Raw genomic sequence first — 25,004 nt, forward strand, 5'->3', positions numbered from 1 at the left:
CCCAGACCCTCCTTGACCCTATGTGGAGCCTAGGGCTAGGTGAGAACTAGGCAAGCGCTGCGATCCTGAGCCAAGCCGCCTTGGGGCTGAGCTTTGTTCCCCGAGCACAGTTTCCCTTTGCAGAGTGCAGCTCCTAGGAGCGCGTTTTGTGCCGTTTCGCAGCTAGGCCCTAGGTGGGTCCCTCCCTAGCTGGCTATGGGTGGGTTGCCAGGGCCAGTGCACACAGGGCTTCTTCCTGCCAAATCAGCCTTCTCCGCGAAGGAGAACACGTTTGGAGTTGGTTTCAAGGTGCGGAGACCACCAGCCAAGCAGCAGTGCCCACGGAGCCAGAGGCAGCCCAGACCCTCCTTGACCCTATGGGGAGCCTAGGGCTAGGTGAGAACTAGGCAAGCGCTGCGATCCTGAGCCAAGCCGCCTTGGGGCTGAGGTTTGTTCCCCGAGCACAGTTTCCCTTTGCAGAGTGCAGCTCCTAGGAGCGCGTTTTGTGCCGTTTCGCAGCTAGGCCCTAGGTGGGTCCCTCCCTAGCTGGCTATGGGTGGGTTGCCAGGGCCAGTGCACACAGGGCTTCTACCTGCCAAATCAGCCTTCTCCGCGAAGGAGAACACGTTTGGAGTTGGTTTCAAGGTGCGGAGACCACCAACCAAGCAGCAGTGCCCACAGAGCCAGAGGCAGCCCAGACCCTCCTTGGCCCTATGGGGAGCCTAGGGCTAGGTGAGAACTAGGCAAGCGCTGCGATCCTGAGCCAAGCCGCCTTGGGGCTGAGCTTTGTTCCCCGAGCACAGTTTCCCTTTGCAGAGTGCAGCTCCTAGGAGCGCGTTTTGTGCCGTTTCGCAGCTAGGCCCTAGGTGGGTCCGTCCCTAGCTGGCTATGGGTGGGTTGCCAGGGCCAGTGCACACAGGGCTTCTTCCTGCCAAATCAGCCTTCTCCGCGAAGGAGAACACGTTTGGAGTTGGTTTCAAGGTGCGGAGACCACCAGCCAAGCAGCAGTGCCCACGGAGCCAGAGGCAGCCCAGACCCTCCTTGGCCCTATGGGGAGCCTAGGGCTAGGTGAGAACTAGGCAAGCGCTGCGATCCTGAGCCAAGCCGCCTTGGGGCTGAGCTTTGTTCCCCGAGCTCAGTTTCCCTTTGCAGAGTGCAGCTCCTAGGAGCGCGTTTTGTGCCGTTTCGCAGCTAGGCCCTAGGTGGGTCCCTCCCTAGCTGGCTATGGGTGGGTTGCCAGGGCCAAGGCACACAGGGCTTCTACCTGCCAAATCAGCCTTCTCCGCGAAGGAGAACACGTTTGGAGTTGGTTTCAAGGTGCGGAGACCACCAGCCAAGCAGCAGTGCCCACGGAGCCAGAGGCAGCCCAGACCCTCCTTGGCCCTATGGGGAGCCTAGGGCTAGGTGAGAACTAGGCAAGCGCTGCGATCCTGAGCCAAGCCGCCTTGGGGCTGGGGTTTGTTCTCCGAGCACAGTTTCCCTTTGCAGAGTGCAGCTCCTAGGAGTGCGTTTTGTGCCGTTTCGCAGCTAGGCCCTAGGTGGGTCCCTCCCTAGCTGGCTATGGGTGGGTTGCCAGGGCCAGTGCACACAGGGCTTCTTCCTGCCAAATCAGCCTTCTCCGCGAAGGAGAACACGTTTGGAGTTGGTTTCACGGTGCGGAGACCACCAGCCAAGCAGCAGTGCCCACGGAGCCAGAGGCAGCCCAGACCCTCCTTGGCCCTATGGGGAGCCTAGGGCTAGGTGAGAAGTAGGCAAGCGCTGCGATCCTGAGCCAAGCCGCCTTGGGGCTGAGGTTTGTTCCCCGAGCACAGTTTCCCTTTGCAGAGTGCAGCTCCTAGGAGCGCGTTTTGTGCCCTTTCGCAGCTAGGCCCTAGGTGGGTCCCTCCCTAGCTGGCTATGGGTGGGTTGCCAGGGCCAGTGCACACAGGGCTTCTTCCTGCCAAATCAGCCTTCTCCGCGAAGGAGAACACGTTTGGAGTTGGTTTCAAGCTGCGGAGACCACCAACCAAGCAGCAGTGCCCACGGAGCCAGAGGCAGCCCAGACCCTCCTTGGCCCTATGGGGAGCCTAGGGCTAGGTGAGAACTAGGCAAGCGCTGCGATCCTGAGCCAAGCCGCCTTGGGGCTGAGCTTTGTTCCCCGAGCTCAGTTTCCCTTTGCAGAGTGCAGCTCCTAGGAGCGCGTTCTGTGCCGTTTCGCAGCTAGGCCCTAGGTGGGTCCCTCCCTAGCTGGCTATGGGTGGGTTGCCAGGGCCAGTGCACACAGGGCTTCTTCCTGCCAAATCAGCCTTCTCCGCGAAGGAGAACACGTTTGGAGTTGGTTTCAAGGTGCGGAGACCACCAACCAAGCAGCAGTGCCCACGGAGCCAGAGGCAGCCCAGACCCTCCTTGGCCCTATGGGGAGCCTAGGGCTAGGTGAGAACTAGGCAAGCGCTGCGATCCTGAGCCAAGCCGCCTTGGGGCTGAGCTTTGTTCCCCGAGCTCAGTTTCCCTTTGCAGAGTGCAGCTCCTAGGAGCGCGTTTTGTGCCCTTTCGCAGCTAGGCCCTAGGTGGGTCCCTCCCTAGCTGGCTATGGGTGGGTTGCCAGGGCCAGTGCACACAGGGCTTCTTCCTGCCAAATCAGCCTTCTCCGCGAAGGAGAACACGTTTGGAGTTGGTTTCACGGTGCGGAGACCACCAGCCAAGCAGCAGTGCCCACGGAGCCAGAGGCAGCCCAGACCCTCCTTGGCCCTATGGGGAGCCTAGGGCTAGGTGAGAACTAGGCAAGCGCTGCGATCCTGAGCCAAGCCGCCTTGGGGCTGAGCTTTGTTCCCCGAGCTCAGTTTCCCTTTGCAGAGTGCAGCTCCTAGGAGCGCGTTTTGTGCCGTTTCGCAGCTAGGCCCTAGGTGGGTCCCTCCCTAGCTGGCTATGGGTGGGTTGCCAGGGCCAGTGCACACAGGGCTTCTTCCTGCCAAATCAGCCTTCTCCGCGAAGGAGAACACGTTTGGAGTTGGTTTCACGGTGCGGAGACCACCAGCCAAGCAGCAGTGCCCACGGAGCCAGAGGCAGCCCAGACCCTCCTTGGCCCTATGGGGAGCCTAGGGCTAGGTGAGAACTAGGCAAGCGCTGCGATCCTGAGCCAAGCCGCCTTGGGGCTGAGCTTTGTTCCCCGAGCACAGTTTCCCTTTGCAGAGTGCAGCTCCTAGGAGCGCGTTTTGTGCCGTTTCGCAGCTAGGCCCTAGGTGGGTCCGTCCCTAGCTGGCTATGGGTGGGTTGCCAGGGCCAGTGCACACAGGGCTTCTTCCTGCCAAATCAGCCTTCTCCGCGAAGGAGAACACGTTTGGAGTTGGTTTCACGGTGCGGAGACCACCAGCCAAGCAGCAGTGCCCACGGAGCCAGAGGCAGCCCAGACCCTCCTTGGCCCTATGGGGAGCCTAGGGCTAGGTGAGAACTAGGCCAGCGCTGCGATCCTGAGCCAAGCCGCCTTGGGGCTGAGCTTTGTTCCCCGAGCACAGTTTCCCTTTGCAGAGTGCAGCTCCTAGGAGCGCGTTTTGTGCCGTTTCGCAGCTAGGCCCTAGGTGGGTCCCTCCCTAGCTGGCTATGGGTGGGTTGCCAGGGCCAGTGCACACAGGGCTTCTTCCTGCCAAATCAGCCTTCTCCGCGAAGGAGAACACGTTTGGAGTTGGTTTCAAGGTGCGGAGACCACCAGCCAAGCAGCAGTGCCCACGGAGCCAGAGGCAGCCCAGACCCTCCTTGGCCCTATGGGGAGCCTAGGGCTAGGTGAGAACTAGGCAAGCGCTGCGATCCTGAGCCAAGCTGCTTGGGGCTGAGCTTTGTTCCCCGAGCACAGTTTCCCTTTGCAGAGTGCAGCTCCTAGGAGCGCGTTTTGTGCCATTTCGCAGCTAGGCCCTAGGTGGGTCCCTCCCTAGCTGGCTATGGGTGGGTTGCCAGGGCCAATGCACACAGGGCTTCTACCTGCCAAATCAGCCTTCTCCGCGAAGGAGAACACGTTTGGAGTTGGTTTCAAGGTGCGGAGACCACCAGCCAAGCAGCAGTGCCCACGGAGCCAGAGGCAGCCCAGACCCTCCTTGGCCCTATGGGGAGCCTAGGGCTAGGTGAGAACTAGGCAAGCGCTGCGATCCTGAGCCAAGCCGCCTTGGGGCTGGGGTATGTTCTCCGAGCACAGTTTCCCTTTGCAGAGTGCAGCTCCTAGGAGCGCGTTTTGTGCCGTTTCGCAGCTAGGCCCTAGGTGGGTCCGTCCCTAGCTGGCTATGGGTGGGTTGCCAGGGCCAGTGCACACAGGGCTTCTTCCTGCCAAATCAGCCTTCTCCGCGAAGGAGAACACGTTTGGAGTTGGTTTCACGGTGCGGAGACCACCAGCCAAGCAGCAGTGCCCACGGAGCCAGAGGCAGCCCAGACCCTCCTTGGCCCTATGGGGAGCCTAGGGCTAGGTGAGAAGTAGGCAAGCGCTGCGATCCTGAGCCAAGCCGCCTTGGGGCTGAGCTTTGTTCCCCGAGCACAGTTTCCCTTTGCAGAGTGCAGCTCCTAGGAGCGCGTTTTGTGCCGTTTCGCAGCTAGGCCCTAGGTGGGTCCGGCCCTAGCTGGCTATGGGTGGGTTGCCAGGGCCAGTGCACACAGGGCTTCTTCCTGCCAAATCAGCCTTCTCCGCGAAGGAGAACACATTTGGAGTTGGTTTCAAGCTGCGGAGACCACCAACCAAGCAGCAGTGCCCACGGAGCCAGAGGCAGCCCAGACCCTCCTTGGCCCTATGGGGAGCCTAGGGCTAGGTGAGAACTAGGCAAGCGCTGCGATCCTGAGCCAAGCCGCCTTGGGGCTGAGCTTTGTTCCCCGAGCTCAGTTTCCCTTTGCAGAGTGCAGCTCCTAGGAGCGCGTCCTGTGCCGTTTCGCAGCTAGGCCCTAGGTGGGTCCCTCCCTAGCTGGCTATGGGTGGGTTGCCAGGGCCAGTGCACACAGGGCTTCTACCTGCCAAATCAGCCTTCTCCGCGAAGGAGAACACGTTTGGAGTTGGTTTCAAGCTGCGGAGACCACCAACCAAGCAGCAGTGCCCACGGAGCCAGAGGCAGCCCAGACCCTCCTGGGCCCTATGGGGAGCCTAGGGCTAGGTGAGAACTAGGCAAGCGCTGCGATCCTGAGCCAAGCCGCCTTGGGGCTGAGCTTTGTTCCCCGAGCTCAGTTTCCCTTTGCAGAGTGCAGCTCCTAGGAGCGCGTTTTGTGCCGTTTCGCAGCTCGGCCCTAGGTGGGTCCGTCCCTAGCTGGCTATGGGTGGGTTGCCAGGGCCAGTGCACACAGGGCTTCTTCCTGCCAAATCAGCCTTCTCCGCGAAGGAGAACACGTTTGGAGTTGGTTTCACGGTGCGGAGACCACCAGCCAAGCAGCAGTGCCCACGGAGCCAGAGGCAGCCCAGACCCTCCTTGACCCTATGTGGAGCCTAGGGCTAGGTGAGAACTAGGCAAGCGCTGCGATCCTGAGCCAAGCCGCCTTGGGGCTGAGCTTTGTTCCCCGAGCACAGTTTCCTTTTGCAGAGTGCAGCTCCTAGGAGCGCGTTTTGTGCCGTTTCGCAGCTAGGCCCTAGGTGGGTCCCTCCCTAGCTGGCTATGGGTGGGTTGCCAGGGCCAGTGCACACAGGGCTTCTTCCTGCCAAATCAGCCTTCTCCGCGAAGGAGAACACGTTTGGAGTTGGTTTCAAGCTGCGGAGACCACCAACCAAGCAGCAGTGCCCACGGAGCCAGAGGCAGCCCAGACCCTCCTTGGCCCTATGGGGAGCCTAGGGCTAGGTGAGAACTAGGCAAGCGCTGCGATCCTGAGCCAAGCCGCCTTGGGGCTGAGCTTTGTTCCCCGAGCTCAGTTTCCCTTTGCAGAGTGCAGCTCCTAGGAGCGCGTTTTGTGCCGTTTCGCAGCTAGGCCCTAGGTGGGTCCCTCCCTAGCTGGCTATGGGTGGGTTGCCAGGGCCAGTGCACACAGGGCTTCTTCCTGCCAAATCAGCCTTCTCCGCGAAGGAGAACACGTTTGGAGTTGGTTTCAAGCTGCGGAGACCACCAACCAAGCAGCAGTGCCCACGGAGCCAGAGGCAGCCCAGACCCTCCTGGGCCCTATGGGGAGCCTAGGGCTAGGTGAGAACTAGGCAAGCGCTGCGATCCTGAGCCAAGCCGCCTTGGGGCTGAGCTTTGTTCCCCGAGCTCAGTTTCCCTTTGCAGAGTGCAGCTCCTAGGAGCGCGTTTTGTGCCCTTTCGCAGCTAGGCCCTAGGTGGGTCCGTCCCTAGCTGGCTATGGGTGGGTTGCCAGGGCCAGTGCACACAGGGCTTCTTCCTGCCAAATCAGCCTTCTCCGCGAAGGAGAACACGTTTGGAGTTGGTTTCACGGTGCGGAGACCACCAGCCAAGCAGCAGTGCCCACGGAGCCAGAGGCAGCCCAGACCCTCCTTGACCCTATGTGGAGCCTAGGGCTAGGTGAGAACTAGGCAAGCGCTGCGATCCTGAGCCAAGCCGCCTTGGGGCTGAGCTTTGTTCCCCGAGCACAGTTTCCCTTTGCAGAGTGCAGCTCCTAGGAGCGCGTTTTGTGCCGTTTCGCAGCTAGGCCCTAGGTGGGTCCCTCCCTAGCTGGCTATGGGTGGGTTGCCAGGGCCAGTGCACACAGGGCTTCTTCCTGCCAAATCAGCCTTCTCCGCGAAGGAGAACACGTTTGGAGTTGGTTTCAAGCTGCGGAGACCACCAACCAAGCAGCAGTGCCCACGGAGCCAGAGGCAGCCCAGACCCTCCTTGGCCCTATGGGGAGCCTAGGGCTAGGTGAGAACTAGGCAAGCGCTGCGATCCTGAGCCAAGCCGCCTTGGGGCTGAGCTTTGTTCCCCGAGCTCAGTTTCCCTTTGCAGAGTGCAGCTCCTAGGAGCGCGTTTTGTGCCGTTTCGCAGCTAGGCCCTAGGTGGGTCCGTCCCTAGCTGGCTATGGGTGGGTTGCCAGGGCCAGTGCACACAGGGCTTCTTCCTGCCAAATCAGCCTTCTCCGCGAAGGAGAACACGTTTGGAGTTGGTTTCAAGGTGCGGAGACCACCAGCCAAGCAGCAGTGCCCACGGAGCCAGAGGCAGCCCAGACCCTCCTTGGCCCTATGGGGAGCCTAGGGCTAGGTGAGAACTAGGCAAGCGCTGCGATCCTGAGCCAAGCCGCCTTGGGGCTGAGCTTTGTTCCCCGAGCACAGTTTCCCTTTGCAGAGTGCAGCTCCTAGGAGCGCGTTTTGTGCCGTTTCGCAGCTAGGCCCTAGGTGGGTCCCTCCCTAGCTGGCTGTGGGTGGGTTGCCAGGGCCAGTGCACACAGGGCTTCTACCTGCCAAATCAGCCTTCTCCGCGAAGGAGAACACGTTTGGAGTTGGTTTCAAGCTGCGGAGACCACCAACCAAGCAGCAGTGCCCACGGAGCCAGAGGCAGCCCAGACCCTCCTTGGCCCTATGGGGAGCCTAGGGCTAGGTGAGAACTAGGCAAGCGCTGCGATCCTGAGCCAAGCCGCCTTGGGGCTGAGCTTTGTTCCCCGAGCTCAGTTTCCCTTTGCAGAGTGCAGCTCCTAGGAGCGCGTTTTGTGCCGATTCGCAGCTAGGCCCTAGGTGGGTCCCTCCCTAGCTGGCTATGGGTGGGTTGCCAGGGCCAGTGCACACAGGGCTTCTTCCTGCCAAATCAGCCTTCTCCGCGAAGGAGAACACGTTTGGAGTTGGTTTCACGGTGCGGAGACCACCAGCCAAGCAGCAGTGCCCACGGAGCCAGAGGCAGCCCAGACCCTCTTGACCCTATGTGGAGCCTAGGGCTAGGTGAGAACTAGGCAAGCGCTGCGATCCTGAGCCAAGCCGCCTTGGGGCTGAGGTTTGTTCCCCGAGCACAGTTTCCCTTTGCAGAGTGCAGCTCCTAGGAGCGCGTTTTGTGCCGTTTCGCAGCTAGGCCCTAGGTGGGTCCCTCCCTAGCTGGCTATGGGTGGGTTGCCAGGGCCAGTGCACACAGGGCTTCTTCCTGCCAAATCAGCCTTCTCCGCGAAGGAGAACACGTTTGGAGTTGGTTTCAAGCTGCGGAGACCACCAACCAAGCAGCAGTGCCCACGGAGCCAGAGGCAGCCCAGACCCTCCTTGGCCCTATGGGGAGCCTAGGGCTAGGTGAGAACTAGGCAAGCGCTGCGATCCTGAGCCAAGCCGCCTTGGGGCTGAGCTTTGTTCCCCGAGCTCAGTTTCCCTTTGCAGAGTGCAGCTCCTAGGAGCGCGTTTTGTGCCCTTTCGCAGCTAGGCCCTAGGTGGGTCCCTCCCTAGCTGGCTATGGGTGGGTTGCCAGGGCCAGTGCACACAGGGCTTCTTCCTGCCAAATCAGCCTTCTCCGCGAAGGAGAACACGTTTGGAGTTGGTTTCAAGCTGCGGAGACCACCAACCAAGCAGCAGTGCCCACGGAGCCAGAGGCAGCCCAGACCCTCCTGGGCCCTATGGGGAGCCTAGGGCTAGGTGAGAACTAGGCAAGCGCTGCGATCCTGAGCCAAGCCGCCTTGGGGCTGAGCTTTGTTCCCCGAGCTCAGTTTCCCTTTGCAGAGTGCAGCTCCTAGGAGCGCGTTTTGTGCCCTTTCGCAGCTAGGCCCTAGGTGGGTCCCTCCCTAGCTGGCTATGGGTGGGTTGCCAGGGCCAGTGCACACAGGGCTTCTTCCTGCCAAATCAGCCTTCTCCGCGAAGGAGAACACGTTTGGAGTTGGTTTCACGGTGCGGAGACCACCAGCCAAGCAGCAGTGCCCACGGAGCCAGAGGCAGCCCAGACCCTCCTTGGCCCTATGGGGAGCCTAGGGCTAGGTGAGAACTAGGCAAGCGCTGCGATCCTGAGCCAAGCCGCCTTGGGGCTGAGCTTTGTTCCCCGAGCACAGTTTCCCTTTGCAGAGTGCAGCTCCTAGGAGCGCGTTTTGTGCCGTTTCGCAGCTAGGCCCTAGGTGGGTCCCTCCCTAGCTGGCTGTGGGTGGGTTGCCAGGGCCAGTGCACACAGGGCTTCTTCCTGCCAAATCAGCCTTCTCCGCGAAGGAGAACACGTTTGGAGTTGGTTTCAAGCTGCGGAGACCACCAACCAAGCAGCAGTGCCCACGGAGCCAGAGGCAGCCCAGACCCTCCTGGGCCCTATGGGGAGCCTAGGGCTAGGTGAGAACTAGGCAAGCGCTGCGATCCTGAGCCAAGCCGCCTTGGGGCTGAGCTTTGTTCCCCGAGCTCAGTTTCCCTTTGCAGAGTGCAGCTCCTAGGAGCGCGTTTTGTGCCGTTTCGCAGCTAGGCCCTAGGTGGGTCCGTCCCTAGCTGGCTATGGGTGGGTTGCCAGGGCCAGTGCACACAGGGCTTCTTCCTGCCAAATCAGCCTTCTCCGCGAAGGAGAACACGTTTGGAGTTGGTTTCACGGTGCGGAGACCACCAGCCAAGCAGCAGTGCCCACGGAGCCAGAGGCAGCCCAGACCCTCCTTGGCCCTATGGGGAGCCTAGGGCTAGGTGAGAACTAGGCAAGCGCTGCGATCCTGAGCCAAGCCGCCTTGGGGCTGAGCTTTGTTCCCCGAGCACAGTTTCCCTTTGCAGAGTGCAGCTCCTAGGAGCGCGTTTTGTGCCGTTTCGCAGCTAGGCCCTAGGTGGGTCCCTCCCTAGCTGGCTATGGGTGGGTTGCCAGGGCCAGTGCACACAGGGCTTCTTCCTGCCAAATCAGCCTTCTCCGCGAAGGAGAACACGTTTGGAGTTGGTTTCACGGTGCGGAGACCACCAGCCAAGCAGCAGTGCCCACGGAGCCAGAGGCAGCCCAGACCCTCCTTGACCCTATGTGGAGCCTAGGGCTAGGTGAGAACTAGGCAAGCGCTGCGATCCTGAGCCAAGCCGCCTTGGGGCTGAGCTTTGTTCCGCGAGCACAGTTTCCCTTTGCAGAGTGCAGCTCCTAGGAGCGCGTTTTGTGCCGTTTCGCAGCTAGGCCCTAGGTGGGTCCGTCCCTAGCTGGCTATGGGTGGGTTGCCAGGGCCAGTGCACACAGGGCTTCTTCCTGCCAAATCAGCCTTCTCCGCGAAGGAGAACACGTTTGGAGTTGGTTTCACGGTGCGGAGACCACCAGCCAAGCAGCAGTGCCCACGGAGCCAGAGGCAGCCCAGACCCTCCTGGGCCCTATGGGGAGCCTAGGGCTAGGTGAGAACTAGGCAAGCGCTGCGATCCTGAGCCAAGCCGCCTTGGGGCTGAGCTTTGTTCCCCGAGCTCAGTTTCCCTTTGCAGAGTGCAGCTCCTAGGAGCGCGTTTTGTGCCGTTTCGCAGCTAGGCCCTAGGTGGGTCCCTCCCTAGCTGGCTATGGGTGGGTTGCCAGGGCCAGTGCACACAGGGCTTCTTCCTGCCAAATCAGCCTTCTCCGCGAAGGAGAACACGTTTGGAGTTGGTTTCAAGGTGCGGAGACCACCAACCAAGCAGCAGTGCCCACGGAGCCAGAGGCAGCCCAGACCCTCCTTGGCCCTATGGGGAGCCTAGGGCTGGGTGAGAACTAGGCAAGCGCTGCGATCCTGAGCCAAGCCGCCTTGGGGCTGAGCTTTGTTCCCCGAGCTCAGTTTCCCTTTGCAGAGTGCAGCTCCTAGGAGCGCGTTTTGTGCCGTTTCGCAGCTAGGCCCTAGGTGGGTCCCTCCCTAGCTGGCTATGGGTGGGTTGCCAGGGCCAGTGCACACAGGGCTTCTTCCTGCCAAATCAGCCTTCTCCGCGAAGGAGAACACGTTTGGAGTTGGTTTCACGGTGCGGAGACCACCAGCCAAGCAGCAGTGCCCACGGAGCCAGAGGCAGCCCAGACCCTCCTTGGCCCTATGGGGAGCCTAGGGCTAGGTGAGAACTAGGCAAGCGCTGCGATCCTGAGCCAAGCCGCTTGGGGCTGAGCTTTGTTCCCCGAGCACAGTTTCCCTTTGCAGAGTGCAGCTCCTAGGAGCGCGTTTTGTGCCGTTTCGCAGCTAGGCCCTAGGTGGGTCCGTCCCTAGCTGGCTGTGGGTGGGTTGCCAGGGCCAAGGCACACAGGGCTTCTACCTGCCAAATCAGCCTTCTCCGCGAAGGAGAACACGTTTGGAGTTGGTTTCAAGCTGCAGAGACCACCAACCAAGCAGCAGTGCCCACGGAGCCAGAGGCAGCCCAGACCCTCCTTGGCCCTATGGGGAGCCTAGGGCTAGGTGAGAACTAGGCAAGCGCTGCGATCCTGAGCCAAGCCGCCTTGGGGCTGAGCTTTGTTCCCCGAGCACAGTTTCCCTTTGCAGAGTGCAGCTCCTAGGAGCGCGTTTTGTGCCGTTTCGCAGCTAGGCCCTAGGTGGGTCCGTCCCTAGCTGGCTGTGGGTGGGTTGCCAGGGCCAGTGCACACAGGGCTTCTTCCTGCCAAATCAGCCTTCTCCGCGAAGGAGAACACGTTTGGAGTTGGTTTCAAGCTGCGGAGACCACCAACCAAGCAGCAGTGCCCACGGAGCCAGAGGCAGCCCAGACCCTCCTGGGCCCTATGGGGAGCCTAGGGCTAGGTGAGAACTAGGCAAGCGCTGCGATCCTGAGCCAAGCCGCCTTGGGGCTGAGCTTTGTTCCCCGAGCTCAGTTTCCCTTTGCAGAGTGCAGCTCCTAGGAGCGCGTTTTGTGCCGTTTCGCAGCTAGGCCCTAGGTGGGTCCGTCCCTAGCTGGCTATGGGTGGGTTGCCAGGGCCAGTGCACACAGGGCTTCTTCCTGCCAAATCAGCCTTCTCCGCGAAGGAGAACACGTTTTTCAGTTGGTTTCAAGGTGCGGAGACCACCAGCCAAGCAGCAGTGCCCACGGAGCCAGAGGCAGCCCAGACCCTCCTTGGCCCTATGGGGAGCCTAGGGCTAGGTGAGAACTAGGCAAGCGCTGCGATCCTGAGCCAAGCCGCCTTGGGGCTGAGCTTTGTTCCCCGAGCACAGTTTCCCTTTGCAGAGTGCAGCTCCTAGGAGCGCGTTTTGTGCCGTTTCGCAGCTAGGCCCTAGGTGGGTCCCTCCCTAGCTGGCTATGGGTGGGTTGCCAGGGCCAGTGCACACAGGGCTTCTTCCTGCCAAATCAGCCTTCTCCGCGAAGGAGAACACGTTTGGAGTTGGTATCACGGTGCGGAGACCACCAACCAAGCAGCAGTGCCCACGGAGCCAGAGGCAGCCCAGACCCTCCTGGGCCCTATGGGGAGCCTAGGGCTAGGTGAGAACTAGGCAAGCGCTGCGATCCTGAGCCAAGCCGCCTTGGGGCTGAGCTTTGTTCCCCGAGCACAGTTTCCCTTTGCAGAGTGCAGCTCCTAGGAGCGCGTTCTGTGCCCTTTCGCAGCTAGGCCCTAGGTGGGTCCCTCCCTAGCTGGCTATGGGTGGGTTGCCAGGGCCAGTGCACACAGGGCTTCTTCCTGCCAAATCAGCCTTCTCCGCGAAGGAGAACACGTTTGGAGTTGGTTTCAAGGTGCGGAGACCACCAGCCAAGCAGCAGTGCCCACGGAGCCAGAGGCAGCCCAGACCCTCCTTGGCCCTATGGGGAGCCTAGGGCTAGGTGAGAACTAGGCAAGCGCTGCGATCCTGAGCCAAGCCGCCTTGGGGCTGAGGTTTGTTCCCCGAGCACAGTTTCCCTTTGCAGAGTGCAGCTCCTAGGAGCGCGTTTTGTGCCGTTTCGCAGCTAGGCCCTAGGTGGGTCCCTCCCTAGCTGGCTATGGGTGGGTTGCCAGGGCCAGTGCACACAGGGCTTCTTCCTGCCAAATCAGCCTTCTCCGCGAAGGAGAACACGTTTGGAGTTGGTTTCACGGTGCGGAGACCACCAGCCAAGCAGCAGTGCCCACGGAGCCAGAGGCAGCCCAGACCCTCCTGGGCCCTATGGGGAGCCTAGGGCTAGGTGAGAACTAGGCAAGCGCTGCGATCCTGAGCCAAGCCGCCTTGGGGCTGAGCTTTGTTCCCCGAGCTCAGTTTCCCTTTGCAGAGTGCAGCTCCTAGGAGCGCGTTTTGTGCCGTTTCGCAGCTAGGCCCTAGGTGGGTCCCTCCCTAGCTGGCTATGGGTGGGTTGCCAGGGCCAGTGCACACAGGGCTTCTTCCTGCCAAATCAGCCTTCTCCGCGAAGGAGAACACGTTTGGAGTTGGTTTCAAGGTGCGGAGACCACCAACCAAGCAGCAGTGCCCACGGAGCCAGAGGCAGCCCAGACCCTCCTTGGCCCTATGGGGAGCCTAGGGCTAGGTGAGAACTAGGCAAGCGCTGCGATCCTGAGCCAAGCCGCCTTGGGGCTGAGCTTTGTTCCCCGAGCTCAGTTTCCCTTTGCAGAGTGCAGCTCCTAGGAGCGCGTTTTGTGCCGTTTCGCAGCTAGGCCCTAGGTGGGTCCCTCCCTAGCTGGCTATGGGTGGGTTGCCAGGGCCAGTGCACACAGGGCTTCTTCCTGCCAAATCAGCCTTCTCCGCGAAGGAGAACACGTTTGGAGTTGGTTTCACGGTGCGGAGACCACCAGCCAAGCAGCAGTGCCCACGGAGCCAGAGGCAGCCCAGACCCTCCTTGGCCCTATGGGGAGCCTAGGGCTAGGTGAGAACTAGGCAAGCGCTGCGATCCTGAGCCAAGCCGCTTGGGGCTGAGCTTTGTTCCCCGAGCACAGTTTCCCTTTGCAGAGTGCAGCTCCTAGGAGCGCGTTTTGTGCCGTTTCGCAGCTAGGCCCTAGGTGGGTCCGTCCCTAGCTGGCTGTGGGTGGCTTGCCAGGGCCAGTGCACACAGGGCTTCTTCCTGCCAAATCAGCCTTCTCCGCGAAGGAGAACACGTTTGGAGTTGGTTTCAAGCTGCAGAGACCACCAACCAAGCAGCAGTGCCCACGGAGCCAGAGGCAGCCCAGACCCTCCTTTGCCCTATGGGGCGCCTAGGGCTAGGTGAGAACTAGGCAAGCGCTGCGATCCTGAGCCAAGCCGCCTTGGGGCTGAGCTTTGTTCCCCGAGCTCAGTTTCCCTTTGCAGAGTGCAGCTCCTAGGAGCGCGTTTTGTGCCGTTTCGCAGCTAGGCCCTAGGTGGGTCCCTCCCTAGCTGGCTATGGGTGGGTTGCCAGGGCCATTGCACACAGGGCTTCTTCCTGCCAAATCAGCCTTCTCCGCGAAGGAGAACACTTTTGGAGTTGGTTTCAAGGTGCGGAGACCACCAGCCAAGCAGCAGTGCCCACGGAGCCAGAGGCAGCCCAGACCCTCCTTGGCCCTATGGGGAGCCTAGCGCTAGGTGAGAACTAGGCAAGCGCTGCGATCCTGAGCCAAGCCGCCTTGGGGCTGAGCTTTGTTCCCCGAGCTCAGTTTCCCTTTGCAGAGTGCAGCTCCTAGGAGCGCGTTTTGTGCCCTTTCGCAGCTAGGCCCTAGGTGGGTCCGTCCCTAGCTGGCTATGGGTGGGTTGCCAGGGCCAGTGCACACAGGGCTTCTTCCTGCCAAATCAGCCTTCTCCGCGAAGGAGAACACGTTTGGAGTTGGTTTCAAGGTGCGGAGACCACCAGCCAAGCAGCAGTGCCCACGGAGCCAGAGGCAGCCCAGACCCTCCTTGGCCCTATGGGGAGCCTAGGGCTAGGTGAGAACTAGGCAAGCGCTGCGATCCTGAGCCAAGCCGCCTTGGGGCTGAGCTTTGTTCCCCGAGCACAGTTTCCCTTTGCAGAGTGCAGCTCCTAGGAGCGTGTTTTGTGCCGTTTCGCAGCTAGGCCCTAGGTGGGTCCGTCCCTAGCTGGCTGTGGGTGGGTTGCCAGGGCCAGTGCACACAGGGCTTCTTCCTGCCAAATCAGCCTTCTCCGCGAAGGAGAACACGTTTGGAGTTGGTTTCAAGCTGCGGAGACCACCAACCAAGCAGCAGTGCCCACGGAGCCAGAGGCAGCCCAGACCCTCCTGGGCCCTATGGGGAGCCTAGGGCTAGGTGAGAACTAGGCAAGCGCTGCGATCCTGAGCCAAGCCGCCTTGGGGCTGAGCTTTGTTCCCCGAGCTCAGTTTCCCTTTGCAGAGTGCAGCTCCTAGGAGCGCGTTTTGTGCCGTTTCGCAGCTAGGCCCTAGGTGGGTCCCTCCCTAGCTGGCTATGGGTGGGTTGCCAGGGCCAGTGCACACAGGGCTTCTTCCTGCCAAATCAGCCTTCTCCGCGAAGGAGAACACGTTTGGAGTTGGTTTCAAGGTGCGGAGACCACCAGCCAAGCAGCAGTGCCCACGGAGCCAGAGGCAGCCCAGACCCTCCTTGGCCCTATGGGGAGCCTAGGGCTAGGTGAGAACTAGGCAAGCGCTGCGATCCTGAGCCAAGCCGCCTTGGGGCTGAGCTTTGTTCCCCGAGCACAGTTTCCCTTTGCAGAGTGCAGCTCCTAGGAGCGCGTTTTGTGCCGTTTCGCAGCTAGGCCCTAGGTGGGTCCCTCCCTAGCTGGCTATGGGTGGGTTGCCAGGGCCAGTGCACACAGGGCTTCTTCCTGCCAAATCAGCCTTCTCCGCGAAGGAGAACACGTTTGGAGTTGGTTTCACGGTGCGGAGACCACCAACCAAGCAGCAGTGCCCACGGAGCCAGAGGCAGCCCAGACCCTCCTGGGCCCTATGGGGAGCCTAGGGCTAGGTGAGAACTAGGCAAGCGCTGCGATCCTGAGCCAAGCCGCCTTGGGGCTGAGCTTTGTTCCCCGAGCACAGTTTCCCTTTGCAGAGTGCAGCTCCTAGGAGCGCGTTCTGTGCCCTTTCGCAGCTAGGCCCTAGGTGGGTCCCTCCCTAGCTGGCTATGGGTGGGTTGCCAGGGCCAGTGCACACAGGGCTTCTTCCTGCCAAATCAGCCTTCTCCGCGAAGGAGAACACGTTTGGAGTTGGTTTCAAGGTGCGGAGACCACCAGCCAAGCAGCAGTGCCCACGGAGCCAGAGGCAGCCCAGACCCTCCTTGGCCCTATGGGGAGCCTAGGGCTAGGTGAGAACTAGGCAAGCGCTGCGATCCTGAGCCAAGCCGCCTTGGGGCTGGGGTTTGTTCTCCGAGCACAGTTTCCCTTTGCAGAGTGCAGCTCCTAGGAGTGCGTTTTGTGCCGTTTCGCAGCTAGGCCCTAGGTGGGTCCGTCCCTAGCTGGCTATGGGTGGGTTGCCAGGGCCAGTGCACACAGGGCTTCTTCCTGCCAAATCAGCCTTCTCCGCGAAGGAGAACACGTTTGGAGTTGGTTTCAATGTGCGGAGACCACCAGCCAAGCAGCAGTGCCCACGGAGCCAGAGGCAGCCCAGACCCTCCTTGGCCCTATGGGGAGCCTAGGGCTAGGTGAGAACTAGGCAAGCGCTGCGATCCTGAGCCAAGCCGCCTTGGGGCTGAGGTTTGTTCCCCGAGCACAGTTTCCCTTTGCAGAGTGCAGCTCCTAGGAGCGCGTTTTGTGCCGTTTCGCAGCTAGGCCCTAGGTGGGTCCCTCCCTAGCTGGCTATGGGTGGGTTGCCAGGGCCAGTGCACACAGGGCTTCTTCCTGCCAAATCAGCCTTCTCCGCGATGGAGAACACGTTTGGAGTTGGTTTCACGGTGCGGAGACCACCAGCCAAGCAGCAGTGCCCACGGAGCCAGAGGCAGCCCAGACCCTCCTTGACCCTATGTGGAGCCTAGGGCTAGGTGAGAACTAGGCAAGCGCTGCGATCCTGAGCCAAGCCGCCTTGGGGCTGAGGTTTGTTCCCCGAGCACAGTTTCCCTTTGCAGAGTGCAGCTCCTAGGAGCGCGTTTTGTGCCGTTTCGCAGCTAGGCCCTAGGTGGGTCCCTCCCTAGCTGGCTATGGGTGGGTTGCCAGGGCCAGTGCACACAGGGCTTCTTCCTGCCAAATCAGCCTTCTCCGCGAAGGAGAACACGTTTGGAGTTGGTTTCAAGGTGCGGAGACCACCAACCAAGCAGCAGTGCCCACAGAGCCAGAGGCAGCCCAGACCCTCCTTGGCCCTATGGGGAGCCTAGGGCTAGGTGAGAACTCGGCAAGCGCTGCGATCCTGAGCCAAGCCGCCTTGGGGCTGAGCTTTGTTCCCCGAGCTCAGTTTCCCTTTGCAGAGTGCAGCTCCGAGGAGCGCGTTCTGTGCCGTTTCCCAGCTAGGCCCTAGGTGGGTCCCTCCCTAGCTGGCTATGGGTGGGTTGCTAGGGCCAGTGCACACAGGGCTTCTTCCTGCCAAATCAGCCTTCTCCGCGAAGGAGAACACGTTTGGAGTTGGTTTCACGGTGCGGAGACCACCAGCCAAGCAGCAGTGCCCACGGAGCCAGAGGCAGCCCAGACCCTCCTTGGCCCTATGGGGAGCCTAGGGCTAGGTGAGAACTAGGCAAGCGCTGCGATCCTGAGCCAAGCCGCCTTGGGGCTGAGCTTTGTTCCCCGAGCACAGTTTCCCTTTGCAGAGTGCAGCTCCTAGGAGCGCGTTTTGTGCCGTTTCGCAGCTAGGCCCTAGGTGGGTCCGTCCCTAGCTGGCTATGGGTGGGTTGCCAGGGCCAGTGCACACAGGGCTTCTTCCTGCCAAATCAGCCTTCTCCGCGAAGGAGAACACGTTTGGAGTTGGTTTCAAGGTGCGGAGACCACCAGCCAAGCAGCAGTGCCCACGGAGCCAGAGGCAGCCCAGACCCTCCTTGGCCCTATGGGGAGCCTAGGGCTAGGTGAGAACTAGGCAAGCGCTGCGATCCTGAGCCAAGCCGCCTTGGGGCTGAGCTTTGTTCCCCGAGCACAGTTTCCCTTTGCAGAGTGCAGCTCCTAGGAGCGCGTTTTGTGCCGTTTCGCAGCTAGGCCCTAGGTGGGTCCCTCCCTAGCTGGCTATGGGTGGGTTGCCAGGGCCAGTGCACACAGGGCTTCTTCCTGCCAAATCAGCCTTCTCCGCGAAGGAGAACACGTTTGGAGTTGGTTTCAAGGTGCGGAGACCACCAGCCAAGCAGCAGTGCCCACGGAGCCAGAGGCAGCCCAGACCCTCCTTGGCCCTATGGGGAGCCTAGGGCTAGGTGAGAACTAGGCAAGCGCTGCGATCCTGAGCCAAGCCGCTTGGGGCTGAGCTTTGTTCCCCGAGCACAGTTTCCCTTTGCAGAGTGCAGCTCCTAGGAGCGCGTTTTGTGCCGTTTCGCAGCTAGGCCCTAGGTGGGTCCCTCCCTAGCTGGCTATGGGTGGGTTGCCAGGGCCAATGCACACAGGGCTTCTACCTGCCAAATCAGCCTTCTCCGCGAAGGAGAACACGTTTGGAGTTGGTTTCAAGGTGCGGAGACCACCAGCCAAGCAGCAGTGCCCACGGAGCCAGAGGCAGCCCAGACCCTCCTTGGCCCTATGGGGAGCCTAGGGCTAGGTGAGAACTAGGCAAGCGCTGCGATCCTGAGCCAAGCCGCCTTGGGGCTGAGCTTTGTTCCCCGAGCTCAGTTTCCCTTTGCAGAGTGCAGCTCCTAGGAGCGCGTTCTGTGCCGTTTCGCAGCTAGGCCCTAGGTGGGTCCGTCCCTAGCTGGCTATGGGTGGGTTGCCAGGGCCAGTGCACACAGGGCTTCTTCCTGCCAAATCAGCCTTCTCCGCGAAGGAGAACACGTTTGGAGTTGGTTTCAAGGTGCGGAGACCACCAGCCAAGCAGCAGTGCCCACGGAGCCAGAGGCAGCCCAGACCCTCCTTGGCCCTATGGGGAGCCTAGGGCTAGGTGAGAACTAGGCAAGCGCTGCGATCCTGAGCCAAGCCGCCTTGGGGCTGAGCTTTGTTCCCCGAGCACAGTTTCCCTTTGCAGAGTGCAGCTCCTAGGAGCGCGTTTTGTGCCGTTTCGCAGCTAGGCCCTAGGTGGGTCCCTCCCTAGCTGGCTGTGGGTGGGTTGCCAGGGCCAGTGCACACAGGGCTTCTACCTGCCAAATCAGCCTTCTCCGCGAAGGAGAACACGTTTGGAGTTGGTTTCAAGGTGCGGAGACCACCAACCAAGCAGCAGTGCCCACGGATCCAGAGGCAGCCCAGACCCTCCTTGGCCCTATGGGGAGCCTAGGGCTAGGTGAGAACTAGGCAAGCGCTGCGATCCTGAGCCAAGCCGCCTTGGGGCTGAGCTTTGTTCCCCGAGCACAGTTTCCCTTTGCAGAGTGCAGCTCCTAGGAGCGCGTTTTGTGCCGTTTCGCAGCTAGGCCCTAGGTGGGTCCGTCCCTAGCTGGCTGTGGGTGGGTTGCCAGGGCCAGTGCACACAGGGCTTCTTCCTGCCAAATCAGCCTTCTCCGCGAAGGAGAACACGTTTGGAGTTGGTTTCAAGCTGCAGAGACCACCAACCAAGCAGCAGTGCCCACGGAGCCAGAGGCAGCCCAGACCCTCCTTTGCCCTATGGGGCGCCTAGGGCTAGGTGAGAACTAGGCAAGCGCTGCGATCCTGAGCCAAGCCGCCTTGGGGCTGAGCTTTGTTCCCCGAGCTCAGTTTCCCTTTGCAGAGTGCAGCTCCTAGGAGCGCGTTTTGTGCCGTTTCGCAGCTAGGCCCTAGGTGGGTCCCTCCCTAGCTGGCTATGGGTGGGTTGCCAGGGCCAGTGCACACAGGGCTTCTTCCTGCCAAATCAGCCTTCTCCGCGAAGGAGAACACGTTTGGAGTTGGTTTCAAGGTGCGGAGACCACCAGCCAAGCAGCAGTGCCCACGGAGCCAGAGGCAGCCCAGACCCTCCTTGGCCCTATGGGGAGCCTAGCGCTAGGTGAGAACTAGGCAAGCGCTGCGATCCTGAGCCAAGCCGCCTTGGGGCTGAGCTTTGTTCCCCGAGCTCAGTTTCCCTTTGCAGAGTGCAGCTCCTAGGAGCGCGTTTTGTGCCCTTTCGCAGCTAGGCCCTAGGTGGGTCCGTCCCTAGCTGGCTATGGGTGGGTTGCCAGGGCCAGTGCACACAGGGCTTCTTCCTGCCAAATCAGCCTTCTCCGCGAAGGAGAACACGTTTGGAGTTGGTTTCAAGGTGCGGAGACCACCAGCCAAGCAGCAGTGCCCACGGAGCCAGAGGCAGCCCAGACCCTCCTTGGCCCTATGGGGAGCCTAGGGCTAGGTGAGAACTAGGCAAGCGCTGCGATCCTGAGCCAAGCCGCCTTGGGGCTGAGCTTTGTTCCCCGAGCACAGTTTCCCTTTGCAGAGTGCAGCTCCTAGGAGCGTGTTTTGTGCCGTTTCGCAGCTAGGCCCTAGGTGGGTCCGTCCCTAGCTGGCTGTGGGTGGGTTGCCAGGGCCAGTGCACACAGGGCTTCTTCCTGCCAAATCAGCCTTCTCCGCGAAGGAGAACACGTTTGGAGTTGGTTTCAAGCTGCGGAGACCACCAACCAAGCAGCAGTGCCCACGGAGCCAGAGGCAGCCCAGACCCTCCTGGGCCCTATGGGGAGCCTAGGGCTAGGTGAGAACTAGGCAAGCGCTGCGATCCTGAGCCAAGCCGCCTTGGGGCTGAGCTTTGTTCCCCGAGCTCAGTTTCCCTTTGCAGAGTGCAGCTCCTAGGAGCGCGTTTTGTGCCGTTTCGCAGCTAGGCCCTAGGTGGGTCCCTCCCTAGCTGGCTATGGGTGGGTTGCCAGGGCCAGTGCACACAGGGCTTCTTCCTGCCAAATCAGCCTTCTCCGCGAAGGAGAACACGTTTGGAGTTGGTTTCAAGGTGCGGAGACCACCAGCCAAGCAGCAGTGCCCACGGAGCCAGAGGCAGCCCAGACCCTCCTTGGCCCTATGGGGAGCCTAGGGCTAGGTGAGAACTAGGCAAGCGCTGCGATCCTGAGCCAAGCCGCCTTGGGGCTGAGCTTTGTTCCCCGAGCACAGTTTCCCTTTGCAGAGTGCAGCTCCTAGGAGCGCGTTTTGTGCCGTTTCGCAGCTAGGCCCTAGGTGGGTCCCTCCCTAGCTGGCTATGGGTGGGTTGCCAGGGCCAGTGCACACAGGGCTTCTTCCTGCCAAATCAGCCTTCTCCGCGAAGGAGAACACGTTTGGAGTTGGTTTCACGGTGCGGAGACCACCAACCAAGCAGCAGTGCCCACGGAGCCAGAGGCAGCCCAGACCCTCCTGGGCCCTATGGGGAGCCTAGGGCTAGGTGAGAACTAGGCAAGCGCTGCGATCCTGAGCCAAGCCGCCTTGGGGCTGAGCTTTGTTCCCCGAGCACAGTTTCCCTTTGCAGAGTGCAGCTCCTAGGAGCGCGTTCTGTGCCCTTTCGCAGCTAGGCCCTAGGTGGGTCCCTCCCTAGCTGGCTATGGGTGGGTTGCCAGGGCCAGTGCACACAGGGCTTCTTCCTGCCAAATCAGCCTTCTCCGCGACGGAGAACACGTTTGGAGTTGGTTTCAAGGTGCGGAGACCACCAGCCAAGCAGCAGTGCCCACGGAGCCAGAGGCAGCCCAGACCCTCCTTGGCCCTATGGGGAGCCTAGGGCTAGGTGAGAACTAGGCAAGCGCTGCGATCCTGAGCCAAGCCGCCTTGGGGCTGGGGTTTGTTCTCCGAGCACAGTTTCCCTTTGCAGAGTGCAGCTCCTAGGAGTGCGTTTTGTGCCGTTTCGCAGCTAGGCCCTAGGTGGGTCCGTCCCTAGCTGGCTATGGGTGGGTTGCCAGGGCCAGTGCACACAGGGCTTCTTCCTGCCAAATCAGCCTTCTCCGCGAAGGAGAACACGTTTGGAGTTGGTTTCAATGTGCGGAGACCACCAGCCAAGCAGCAGTGCCCACGGAGCCAGAGGCAGCCCAGACCCTCCTTGGCCCTATGGGGAGCCTAGGGCTAGGTGAGAACTAGGCAAGCGCTGCGATCCTGAGCCAAGCCGCCTTGGGGCTGAGGTTTGTTCCCCGAGCACAGTTTCCCTTTGCAGAGTGCAGCTCCTAGGAGCGCGTTTTGTGCCGTTTCGCAGCTAGGCCCTAGGTGGGTCCCTCCCTAGCTGGCTATGGGTGGGTTGCCAGGGCCAGTGCACACAGGGCTTCTTCCTGCCAAATCAGCCTTCTCCGCGATGGAGAACACGTTTGGAGTTGGTTTCACGGTGCGGAGACCACCAGCCAAGCAGCAGTGCCCACGGAGCCAGAGGCAGCCCAGACCCTCCTTGACCCTATGTGGAGCCTAGGGCTAGGTGAGAACTAGGCAAGCGCTGCGATCCTGAGCCAAGCCGCCTTGGGGCTGAGGTTTGTTCCCCGAGCACAGTTTCCCTTTGCAGAGTGCAGCTCCTAGGAGCGCGTTTTGTGCCGTTTCGCAGCTAGGCCCTAGGTGGGTCCCTCCCTAGCTGGCTATGGGTGGGTTGCCAGGGCCAGTGCACACAGGGCTTCTTCCTGCCAAATCAGCCTTCTCCGCGAAGGAGAACACGTTTGGAGTTGGTTTCAAGGTGCGGAGACCACCAACCAAGCAGCAGTGCCCACAGAGCCAGAGGCAGCCCAGACCCTCCTTGGCCCTATGGGGAGCCTAGGGCTAGGTGAGAACTAGGCAAGCGCTGCGATCCTGAGCCAAGCCGCCTTGGGGCTGAGCTTTGTTCCCCGAGCTCAGTTTCCCTTTGCAGAGTGCAGCTCCTAGGAGCGCGTTCTGTGCCGTTTCCCAGCTAGGCCCTAGGTGGGTCCCTCCCTAGCTGGCTATGGGTGGGTTGCCAGGGCCAGTGCACACAGGGCTTCTTCCTGCCAAATCAGCCTTCTCCGCGAAGGAGAACACGTTTGGAGTTGGTTTCACGGTGCGGAGACCACCAGCCAAGCAGCAGTGCCCACGGAGCCAGAGGCAGCCCAGACCCTCCTTGGCCCTATGGGGAGCCTAGGGCTAGGTGAGAACTAGGCAAGCGCTGCGATCCTGAGCCAAGCCGCCTTGGGGCTGAGCTTTGTTCCCCGAGCACAGTTTCCCTTTGCAGAGTGCAGCTCCTAGGAGCGCGTTTTGTGCCGTTTCGCAGCTAGGCCCTAGGTGGGTCCGTCCCTAGCTGGCTATGGGTGGGTTGCCAGGGCCAGTGCACACAGGGCTTCTTCCTGCCAAATCAGCCTTCTCCGCGAAGGAGAACACGTTTGGAGTTGGTTTCAAGGTGCGGAGACCACCAGCCAAGCAGCAGTGCCCACGGAGCCAGAGGCAGCCCAGACCCTCCTTGGCCCTATGGGGAGCCTAGGGCTAGGTGAGAACTAGGCAAGCGCTGCGATCCTGAGCCAAGCCGCCTTGGGGCTGAGCTTTGTTCCCCGAGCACAGTTTCCCTTTGCAGAGTGCAGCTCCTAGGAGCGCGTTTTGTGCCGTTTCGCAGCTAGGCCCTAGGTGGGTCCCTCCCTAGCTGGCTATGGGTGGGTTGCCAGGGCCAGTGCACACAGGGCTTCTTCCTGCCAAATCAGCCTTCTCCGCGAAGGAGAACACGTTTGGAGTTGGTTTCAAGGTGCGGAGACCACCAGCCAAGCAGCAGTGCCCACGGAGCCAGAGGCAGCCCAGACCCTCCTTGGCCCTATGGGGAGCCTAGGGCTAGGTGAGAACTAGGCAAGCGCTGCGATCCTGAGCCAAGCCGCTTGGGGCTGAGCTTTGTTCCCCGAGCACAGTTTCCCTTTGCAGAGTGCAGCTCCTAGGAGCGCGTTTTGTGCCGTTTCGCAGCTAGGCCCTAGGTGGGTCCCTCCCTAGCTGGCTGTGGGTGGGTTGCCAGGGCCAGTGCACACAGGGCTTCTACCTGCCAAATCAGCCTTCTCCGCGAAGGAGAACACGTTTGGAGTTGGTTTCAAGGTGCGGAGACCACCAGCCAAGCAGCAGTGCCCACGGAGCCAGAGGCAGCCCAGACCCTCCTTGGCCCTATGGGGAGCCTAGGGCTAGGTGAGAACTAGGCAAGCGCTGCGATCCTGAGCCAAGCCGCCTTGGGGCTGAGCTTTGTTCCCCGAGCTCAGTTTCCCTTTGCAGAGTGCAGCTCCTAGGAGCGCGTTCTGTGCCGTTTCGCAGCTAGGCCCTAGGTGGGTCCGTCCCTAGCTGGCTATGGGTGGGTTGCCAGGGCCAGTGCACACAGGGCTTCTTCCTGCCAAATCAGCCTTCTCCGCGAAGGAGAACACGTTTGGAGTTGGTTTCAAGGTGCGGAGACCACCAGCCAAGCAGCAGTGCCCACGGAGCCAGAGGCAGCCCAGACCCTCCTTGGCCCTATGGGGAGCCTAGGGCTAGGTGAGAACTAGGCAAGCGCTGCGATCCTGAGCCAAGCCGCCTTGGGGCTGAGCTTTGTTCCCCGAGCACAGTTTCCCTTTGCAGAGTGCAGCTCCTAGGAGCGCGTTTTGTGCCGTTTCGCAGCTAGGCCCTAGGTGGGTCCCTCCCTAGCTGGCTGTGGGTGGGTTGCCAGGGCCAGTGCACACAGGGCTTCTTCCTGCCAAATCAGCCTTCTCCGCGAAGGAGAACACGTTTGGAGTTGGTTTCAAGCTGCAGAGACCACCAACCAAGCAGCAGTGCCCACGGAGCCAGAGGCAGCCCAGACCCTCCTTTGCCCTATGGGGCGCCTAGGGCTAGGTGAGAACTAGGCAAGCGCTGCGATCCTGAGCCAAGCCGCCTTGGGGCTGAGCTTTGTTCCCCGAGCTCAGTTTCCCTTTGCAGAGTGCAGCTCCTAGGAGCGCGTTTTGTGCCGTTTCGCAGCTAGGCCCTAGGTGGGTCCCTCCCTAGCTGGCTATGGGTGGGTTGCCAGGGCCAGTGCACACAGGGCTTCTTCCTGCCAAATCAGCCTTCTCCGCGAAGGAGAACACGTTTGGAGTTGGTTTCAAGGTGCGGAGACCACCAGCCAAGCAGCAGTGCCCACGGAGCCAGAGGCAGCCCAGACCCTCCTTGGCCCTATGGGGAGCCTAGCGCTAGGTGAGAACTAGGCAAGCGCTGCGATCCTGAGCCAAGCCGCCTTGGGGCTGAGCTTTGTTCCCCGAGCTCAGTTTCCCTTTGCAGAGTGCAGCTCCTAGGAGCGCGTTTTGTGCCCTTTCGCAGCTAGGCCCTAGGTGGGTCCGTCCCTAGCTGGCTATGGGTGGGTTGCCAGGGCCAGTGCACACAGGGCTTCTTCCTGCCAAATCAGCCTTCTCCGCGAAGGAGAACACGTTTGGAGTTGGTTTCAAGGTGCGGAGACCACCAGCCAAGCAGCAGTGCCCACGGAGCCAGAGGCAGCCCAGACCCTCCTTGGCCCTATGGGGAGCCTAGGGCTAGGTGAGAACTAGGCAAGCGCTGCGATCCTGAGCCAAGCCGCCTTGGGGCTGAGCTTTGTTCCCCGAGCACAGTTTCCCTTTGCAGAGTGCAGCTCCTAGGAGCGTGT

Source organism: Sus scrofa, chromosome 11 (assembly GCF_054392235.1).
Source record: "Sus scrofa isolate SSC_HxYL_T2T_F1_AM1 chromosome 11, Sscrofa_HxYL_maternal_Yorkshire_Landrace_v2.0, whole genome shotgun sequence".
Lineage (NCBI taxonomy): Eukaryota > Metazoa > Chordata > Mammalia > Artiodactyla > Suidae > Sus > Sus scrofa.